We start from the raw sequence: 9,844 nt of genomic DNA, 5'->3' as shown, positions 1-9,844 counted from the left end.
TCGAGGTCGAACTCGACCACCTTGTACTTCTCCGCGGCAAGCAACGACTCCATGATGTGGATGGAGTGCTCCACCCAGACCAGGTCCTTGGTGTACACCACCGAGAGGTCCATGAACCTTCTGTGGGTATCCACCACAGCATGCATGGTGAACTGCTGCTCGTCGTCGGCAGCCGCTCAGAGCGCCATTGGAGTCGCGCAGGATACCCTCTAAGAATTTCTCGTGGTGGGTGTTCTTCTTGCAATGGTGGGGCGCGATCGAAAGGTTGAAGAGACACAAGGGTTAAATGGCCGCTGTAATAAATGGGGGCTGGCCGGCCTGTAATCATCACGTCTTGTCACGACGTCCATAGCGGAGGATTCCAGTGCACGCTTGACAACACCACACCGCACGTGTGGGCTCGAAGAGGTGCCAAATGTATCGTCAGTGAGCCTGTTCCCGCGCTACCGCGCTGTTTACCGCGCAAGCTTCCCGCCCGGCTAGTTTGGCCACGCGTCGGCTAGAAGAGTGACAAATCGTGGACGTTTATTGGCAAAAAGCTTTGTAAAAACAAAGTGTGTGGAATGACTTCGATCATAAGTTTACCCGTGGGTGATGAGGTCAAAGTTACACAGAAGGGTGATGATGGACACTCGAGTGTGATAATTAATTCTGCGCTCTACAGTGCACACGGTGGAAGAAACCAACTGTGTGCAATAATGTCGAAGATCGCAGTCCAGTTAGCTATATAGATCGTGTGCTGTGAGATCGACAAGGTAAACTAATTCGATAATGGTTAATAAAATCTAAGACCATTGCATATTAAGGTCAAAATAGTGCTAGCAATATACGAGTCTCGTATGATGCCATTTCAATGACTATGCCACAAAAGCTCGAAATGTTACACGTTCAAATTATATGGCTCAAATTCAAAGATTACAAGGTTCAAACTGATATTAGAAATGAAATTCAGCTCATCAGCTGCAAACGCTCGCCCTGATCCGCTGAACATGGATATCAGAGAGGTTCAAACTAATATCACCGCTTCTAAGTCTGGTTTCGAAACCTCACAATTTTTGCAAAGGGGCCAGCCACTGAGTAGTCATGTATGGGGTTGACACGATGACTTCCGGTTACTCTGTCATCTGAAGTTCCAAAATGAAATTCAGCATTTTTGAGCCTACTCCATTCCGCCGCAGGCGCCGGCGCTGATCAACAAACCATTCATTTTTGCGAACTAAATGTAGGGCAAACCTGATTTCCTTCAGCACCCTTGCTCTGAGAACAAAGAACCTAGCGAATATAATCTCTGGTAAGGTCCCTCGGTAGGAGTTCAAAGTAATTTCTGAGAGATGCATATCTAGCCATTCGACATGATTGTTATATTGTATCACATTATCCACCACTGGGCCAAATCATATCTGCAAAAGAAGAAAACATGTTAGTGCCTACATGCAGTTTTGAACATTACTACAGGCCTATTTGGTTTGCAGGATTTGTAAAATGCACTAACATGCCGTCTTTGATCTGACATGATTAACATGGGCATTTGATTACATTCTAGAAAAATATAGCCTTCTTCACAATAGGTTGGGTGGATGAAAAGTTCCCTAAGAAAACTAGTACATATGAATCCAAAGGAGAAATGCTTATGGATTGTAACCATATGGATCAAGCAACCAATATGGGGGGGACATGTATGTACTGAAATCCTCCAAAAGAACCTTCAAAAATCATAGTACATTGTCATTGTAAACTTGGAAAAAGGTGTCACAAATTGAACTCCCTTATGGTTAACATTTAACAGGAAAGGAACATCACCTCGATATATAGCTTCTCCAGGCAGGGAAAGAATATCAGGAAATTGACAACTTGTTTCAGGTTGGGGCCGATACATTCTATTGCCAAGACCTTCACTGTGCGCAGTTTCGGGGTCAAGCTTGTGGGAATCATTTTCTAGATGATAGAGGAACAAACATCTTCAAAATTAGAAATAATGTTAATTTGTAGAAGGAGTGGTTGAAGGCGGCTGTTGTACCTGAACGGGTGTGGATCCAATAAGAAGTTCAGAGTATTTGTGAGACGAGTAGCCCAGAAATGACATTGATTCTTGTTGGACCTTCTTGATCAACTACAAGTAATCTCTCAAGTGCAGGTGTGTCCTCAATGACCATATCGTGGTACACATCTTGTGATGTCTTCCTGCCGCACCAGCAACACACATAAACAGTCCGGAGAGTCATGGAGGTGATGTGGAAGGTACTCAACCCATTGATCGCCTGAAGACGAAGGTACTCGAGTGCAGTACAGCCATGGAGCAGGCGCTCCATGTCACCGTTTGAGAGGCAGACGGTGATGAGCTCGAGGTGCTTTAGTCGTGGTATAATAAGAGCGGGCGCGTCATTAAGGGGGATGGCAGTTCTGAACTTGGCGACGCGCAGCGTGGGCACAAGGCGGAGTGTGGACATTGGCAGCGACCGCATATGCCCATCATCAAAAGTGAGCTCCTCGAGATGATCTAGGGCGGGGGATCTGAACCAGTCATCAAGCTTGGCTCGGTCCTTGCCATTGGAACGAAACTTGCCCATTCTAAGGCCTTTGGTTGGGCCAAGGTGACTGCCGAGGATCTTGGAGAATGCATCCAAGCTTTTGCGATAGCCATGGCAGAGCTCGTGGGTGTCGATGAGGTCGAGAGGCCGAGAAAGGATGGTTGTCCGCGCCCCATATTTGATTGGGAGGAGGGAGATGATGACTCTCAACATATCATCAGGAAGGCTGCTCATGAAGTCTAGGCCTGCTGGAGTCGCTTGCGGTTCTCACTCGCCCCGCCTCCGCTTGTTGGCAGCCCCGTTCTCCACCTCCGGATTCTCCTTGTCAGCGGCGCTTTCTGATAGAAATGGGAGTACAGGGAATATTTAGTTAAAACAGGGCAATAGAAAAGTGTATTGGTAACTACAAGTTATTAGGTAGGAATATAGTAAGAAAAGGGAATACCAACTGGTTGCTTAAATACTACATAATTCATTTGACTTTGCTGGGTAAGTCAACATGCAGATAGTTGAAAATAAAACTTACTTCGAACGAAGTCTGGACGAATGATTTTGTCGGGGAAGTTAGCATATATCCCATGACCAGGCCCTTTTATGTGTAGTGCAATTTTAGTGCCAACTTTCAGTACATAAAACTTTGCAATTTCTTTCCAAAAGCCAGTGCCAAAATAGGAGTCACCACGTTCATCAAGTCTTACAGTAGCAATGATTGTAAATCCATGGTTTGTGTGCAGTATGACACCGTGGAGCCTTGATCTATGTAAAGAGAAAAATTGTGCACTACATAATCTGTTGCATAGCAAGGGATGTTCTGCAGAAAATGGTAAGAAAATATGGTAACATGCAAATATGGGCCCAAATTGAAAGAACTGTACAACAATTGAAATCAAAGGACAAAAATCTATAATTAAACAGATAGGGTAAACATGATGTCATGGAAATATGAGAGTAATCGAAAGAACAATACATCATTAATTTGCCTAATATAGAAAGAAGAGGGGAAAGATCTCCTTTGACGTATATGGTGCATGTGGCACCTTTTATCCAAATGTAGCAATATTTAGAATATGTTCATGAAAGTAGGCCATGCCAAGTGATTTAGGGTGAGATTGAACATACCGCGCTCGTCCTCAAGTTATCTGGTACGGTGAGATGGAATCTCTAGCGGAGGTCGCAAAGTCCTGAAGTGTCGGCGCATTGTACATTCTATGAATGAAAGAAAACCCTCAAATCAGCTCGAATAAAAATGAATTCACGACGATTTTTGCCGGGTGATTAAAGGAGGCAGATGAACTGCGATAAGAGATGAGATAATATCTCGTTAAATTAGTTACCTTGTCGTCCATGAGAAAGAACCCTCAGTACGGCAGATTCCCCAACCGAGTGGAACTGGGTTGACAGCAAGCAGCATCGAGAAAGTCGATGGTGATAGGCGTTGACAAGCGGAAGTGGCGAAATGCGGTGGGCTTTACCGGCAGCCTGGCAGCGGCGGCAGGCGTCGAGCTAAGTGTTTTCCACCACGATAGGCGGTGCCATGGCATAGACACGGAGGAGCTTGTGCAGGTGTGAATGGGGAACGTACCGGAGGGGCCGAGGGGGTGGCGGGTGGGGTGAGGGTTTTTGTGATGTGGGGATGGTGAGGGTTTTCTTTTTTCTTTTTTGAATTGGGTGCTGAGGGTTTTCTGTCCCACAAAGAATTTTGGGGGCGACGGTTTGCTAGAGCGAACCGTGTGTGATTGACGCAGCAAGCAAAATGAAATTCATTGCACACGGTTCCAATTTTGGGAACCGTGTCTGATTGACGTACTACCTCCGTCCTGGTTTATTTTATTTTTTTGACTGTGAACTGTGGGGCAACCCCCCCCCCCCCCCAGCATGGCAAAAACTTTATTAATGAAGAAAAGTATAGGTTACAACAAGCTGATTACAAGAGGTAATCTAGGGGAGAGGCTAAAAAAATAAGAAAAAGGGAGACCTTACAACAGTAAGCCTTAAGGGGGTAGGTAAGAGATCCACCTGAGCAGGTCATCCTTGAAGGCAGATTTAATCCTATACTGTAAAAGAGTAATGTCATGCCTAAAAGCAGCTCTCCACTTATTAAAGCTGGCCCTCTCATTCCTGAAGACTTTTGCATTTCTAATGATCCAGATATTCCAACATGCAGTGAACACCACTTCAGTGAAAAAAGGCTTATCAAAACTTCTCCTAGCCTGTAGAACCAGATCAGACATTGAGTCTCGAGATGCCCATTCAATCTGCAGGTAATTCCAAACTCTTACACTGAAGTTGATGTTGAAGAAAAGCTGATCCCTGGTTTCTCTAGCCTGTAAGGGACATAGCCTACAGTGAACTCCATCATCCATGTGCCAATGCCTTCTTTCCACCATGTCCTTGGTATTCAATCTGTCCATGATAAGCATCCAGGCAAAAACCTTAATCTTCATAGAGCTAGAAAACTTCCAAATCCAGCAGGTGAGAGGATTAAAGGATTCAGACACAAAAGTGTGGGAGTAAAACATCTTTGGCATGTACTGCTTGGAAGAGGCTTGCCAAAACCACACATCTTTAGTGCCAGTAGTTCTATTGTGAGAACCCATCAAAGATTGAATCAAGCTCAACTCCTCAAATGCCTGTGCAGACAGGGGAAGGTGAAAATGCTATAGGATGTCCTGAGAACTAAAAATATCCTTGACTGAAATCCATGGGTCCTTAGCATATGAGAATAGCCTAGGAAATCTTGTCTGCGGAGAAGAAACCTCATGACCAAGATTCCAGTTGTCAGACCAGAAGAGTGCAGTGTCACCCTCACTTATCTGAACCCATGAGCACTCCCTGAAACTCTGCATGACCTTGCAAATGTCCCTCCACCAAAAGGAGCCACAAACAGATGTTCCTTGAGGGACCCTTCCATGGTAATATGAGTCCCAAATTAAAGACACCCAAGGAATATCGTTCCTATTGAGGAAATGACCAGCATGCTTGAGGAGCAGAGCCACATTCTCCACCCCCAAGTTGAGAATACCAAGTCCTCTCCTGTTCTTTGGCCTACAGATAAGCTCCCAAGCAGCAAGTGAGGGGGCTGGCTCACCTCTATTTTTCCTCCAAAGACATTGCCTTTGGATTCTCTCCAACTGCTTGAGAATACCAGCAGGAACAGCCAAGCTACACAGAAACAAGATAGGCATGGAGGACAAAGCAGAGTTCAGAAATTGTAGCCTTTCACCTTGATTGAGGAATGATGAACTGGCAGTCATTCTCCTTTCCATGCAGTCAACAAGTGGCATAAAATCTACCATTTTTGGCCTTGTGATTCCCACTGGCAATCCAAGATAAGTAAAGGGCATTTTCCCAATTTGGCAACCAAAAGCAACGCTAGATCATTCATAATTGCAGAATCAACATTTATGGGGATGATGAAAGATTTATGGTAGTTGACATCCAGTCCAGTGGACTGGGAGAACACTTGGAGCATATCTTTCAAAGCAAGAAGTTGGGCCCTATCAGCAGGCAAGATGATCAAGGTATCATCTGCATACTGAACACTGGGTATTCCTGATCATGACAAGGGATAGGTAGATGTAGAATTCCTCTTCTAAACATGTCATTAATCACAGTTTGTAGAAGATCGTCAGCTATAACAAACAAGAGAGGAGAGACTGGATCACCCTGCCTGACTCCCTTTTTGCAAACAAATTTCCTCCCAGGGACTCCATTAAGAAGGACTGATGAAGTACTAGTGGCTAGCAACTGTTTCATCCAAAGAATCGATTTGTCATTGAAACCTTTGTGCTTCAAAATTTGCATTATTGCTTCATGCTCCAAGGAATCAAAGGCCTTCTCAAAATCAAGTTTAAGAATTAGAATTGGCCTCTTAGACTGATGGCACTGGTGCAGGTACTCAAAAGTCCAGCAAATACAGTCCTGAATTGTTCTGCTTTTAATAAATGCATATTGATTCTTGTGAATACACTGTAAAATCACCTCTTGGAATTTGTTTGCTGCCATTTTAGAGAGAAACTTCAGCCCCATTCCAGTAAAAGAAATAGGCCTATAATCTCCCACTTCTTCAGGAGTGAGCTTTTTTGGTACCAGGGTAATGTATGACCCATTTATTTCTCCAAAACAGCAGAGTCCTCATTAAAAGCCTGGGCTAGTTCATAGAAATCCTGAGAGATTATATGCCAGCACTTTTTGAAGAATAACCCATTAAACCGATCTGGTCCTGGAGCTTTATCCACAGGCATGTGCTTGACTACATTATCCATCTCTTCCTTTTCAAATGGCTTGGTAAGAATGTCAAGGCCTTCCATAGGAGAAATAAGAGAGGAGAGATCAAATCCCATCCTAATGCCTCTAGAGGTGCCCATTCTGTTTTTAAAACAATTGTAGATAATGCCTTCCATATGAGAATGGTCAGATACCAAAGTACCATCAGACAATTTAAGACTTGTAATGGAGTTTCTCCTGTGTCTCTAAGTGGCCATGGCATGAAAAAACTTAGTGTTTTCACCTCCCACCTTGATGTATCTAATGGTGCACCTTTTTTCCAATAAAGGAATTGCAAATGTAACAACTTTTCCAAGTGCAACTTGACAATCCTTCTGAAGTTCTGTTCCTGTCTGTACAGAGGCCTCCACTCCTCCAAATCATCTAAGATGAAAATGACATGATTACATTTACTAATGAGAAGCTTCAATTTAGAAACATTCATTTGCCACCTCTTGAGACACATTCTCAATGATTTAAACTTATCTGCAATCCTAGCAGTTATGTGGCCCTTCTTGGATGGTTTTTTCCAAGATAATTCTATATAATCCATAAAGCCATCTAATTCCATCCAATAATTATCAAACCTAAAAATATTTGACTTTGGGATGGTTGTTTTAATAGAGACCACACATGGAACATGGTCAGATGTAGTCCTGGCAAGAGGAAGCACCTAAGTCATAGGATAGTCTGAAATCCAGTCCACTGAAGTGAAAAACCAGTCTAACTGCTCAAGAAGAGGGGTGTCTTGCATATTTTACTAGGTGTAATCTATGCCCTTGATGGGCAATTCAAGGAGGCCCAGGTGCCCAATTATCTCATTAAAGATAAACATATCATTGAGATCCCCACCATGTAGATTCCTGTTATCTGTAGACCTCAAGAAATTAAAATCCCCTAACATCAACCAGTTCTCTTCAACAGGTATATTGAGATTATATATCCAGGTAACAAAATTATCCCTGGCCTGACCCTGACAAGGCCCATATACAACAACAAAAGTCCATTTGTCATTATTCTGCCTTGACACAAACTCAATAACCACAGCAAATTGTTGAACCTCAATTAAAGTCCCATGAAAAACAGAGGAGTTCCAGACCACAAGGATTCCACCAGAGGTTCCCATGGAAGGAGAGCAAGCAAAACTATCAAATCTCTTAGGGCAGAAACTTTTGATTGATCTAGAGTCAAAAGAAGGGCATTTAGTTTCCTGCAGGCAGGCTATAGCACACTGGCTTTCATCAATTTTCTACCTAACTGCTCTCTGCCTAGCATCAGAGTTTAAACCTCTAACATTCCAACACATAACATTCCAGTTTCTACATTGGCTACTCATTAAAACAAAGCATAATAAGATCCATAAACCACACCGCATACAATGCCATGTGTCCAAAAGAGCACATAAAAGTCTGACCCACAAATATTACATGGAAGTTTTCATAATAGAACATCCAACAAAAGGACAAATAAAAAGCACATTTAGGGGCTTGCCAGACCCATGGAGACAAAGCCACACTAATCATCAGAGTTAGTGGCAGCAGCAGTTGGTGGGTGTAGCATCCACTGATAGAAGAGTAGCATCAATTTCCATCTCCCTTCCAATTTCTTGTAGGCAACTGACAGGTGTAGCTGGTGGGATTTCTTCATGTGTTGGATCATCTGGCATTTCAGCAGTGAAAGGCCTGGCTCTGGGCTTCTTCCTCTTGGGCCGCAAAGAGAGCTCCTGGAAGGTGGGCTTGAACCCATCCCATTGGACAGAGATCCTAGTACATCTCCTAACTGAAGTGTCAACAATAGGAGTTGGCGCCGATGTTTTGCAAGGCCTCCGGGATTTTGAAATTACTGGTGCTGTCCCAGTAGTTTCTTCAGCATCTGCAGAAAACAAGGCCCTGGCAACAGGCCTGACGGGATCCTGGTCCTTCCATGTGAGCAAAGGCAGATCCATATCCCTGAAAGCAAATCCCAAGATCTCTTTGATAAAATCACCGGAGAGATGGGCTGCAGCACAACTAACTTTGGGACATTAAAAACAACCGGAGCTTGCAGAAGATTTTCAAAAGTTCTTTTCCAAACCAATTCAGGCGGCAAAGCAGGCCCAAAAGGAACAGCAAGTGGTAACTCAACTGCAGGCACGAACACAGAAGGCTGATAGACAACTATTGCCCAATTGTTGGCCACTTCTAAAACATGAGCATCATCTACAGGAGCATCTGGGGCTTCAGGAATGTCCTCATCAACTGCAATAACTGGGATAATAGGTAGCTGCTAAACAGCATCAGAACTTGGCTGTGCAGAAAGGTCTTCCACGATGGACTCCTAATCTTGAGGTGCAGGCTGCACCATCGGCTCATTCCAATTGCCCTAGTTGTCATCCTCAACTCATTGATAGCAGGTTCCGGAGGAGGAGGGGGTACACCATTCTACCCCAGAGCTGGAAACGGGAGCAGCAGAAACGGTGTCATCTCTGGAAAAGGAACCCCAAGAACTGGGTGCGGATTGCCAGTGAGAGGCATCCAGTCTTCATCCCGCGGCATCTGTTCCGCAAAATTTGCACCCAAAATATACAAAGGCGCAGTCCAAGACACCCGAGCACCACCCCAATCAGCATAATCCATAAAAACCACATCACGTGGCACAAGAACATCTTCAGGGAATGAAGCAAAAACTAGAGATCGAACCAAATATGGATCCTCACTAATCCAGTGATGAAACTTGCCAAAAGTGTTTACTGCTGCTCTGAGACCATCGGTATTACGAAGATCTAATGGGACACCCAAGAACATAAGCAAACCCTAACGAAAACCTTGAGAACCACGGAAGGACTCACCATCATCATGTTTCATAAAGCGAACGAAGCGATCATTGCCCAAAGCTTCGGGTGGAAGTTGAAGCAGCCTGAACCTAACCGCAACATCTCTAAGCTCAAAAAGGCCCACCGAGCGTATCCAAGGCTGCGCAGACCTGACTAACACCCCATGCGCTTGCAGCCACTGAACCACGTCCTCTGTAGCAGCCCCAATCTGATCAGGCGGAGGGATAGGCATTACCTG

Source organism: Aegilops tauschii, chromosome 4 (assembly GCF_002575655.3).
Source record: "Aegilops tauschii subsp. strangulata cultivar AL8/78 chromosome 4, Aet v6.0, whole genome shotgun sequence".
Classification (NCBI taxonomy): Eukaryota; Viridiplantae; Streptophyta; class Magnoliopsida; order Poales; family Poaceae; genus Aegilops; species Aegilops tauschii.
The sequence above is the reverse complement of the archived record's forward strand: the minus strand, read 5'-3'. Positions refer to the sequence as shown.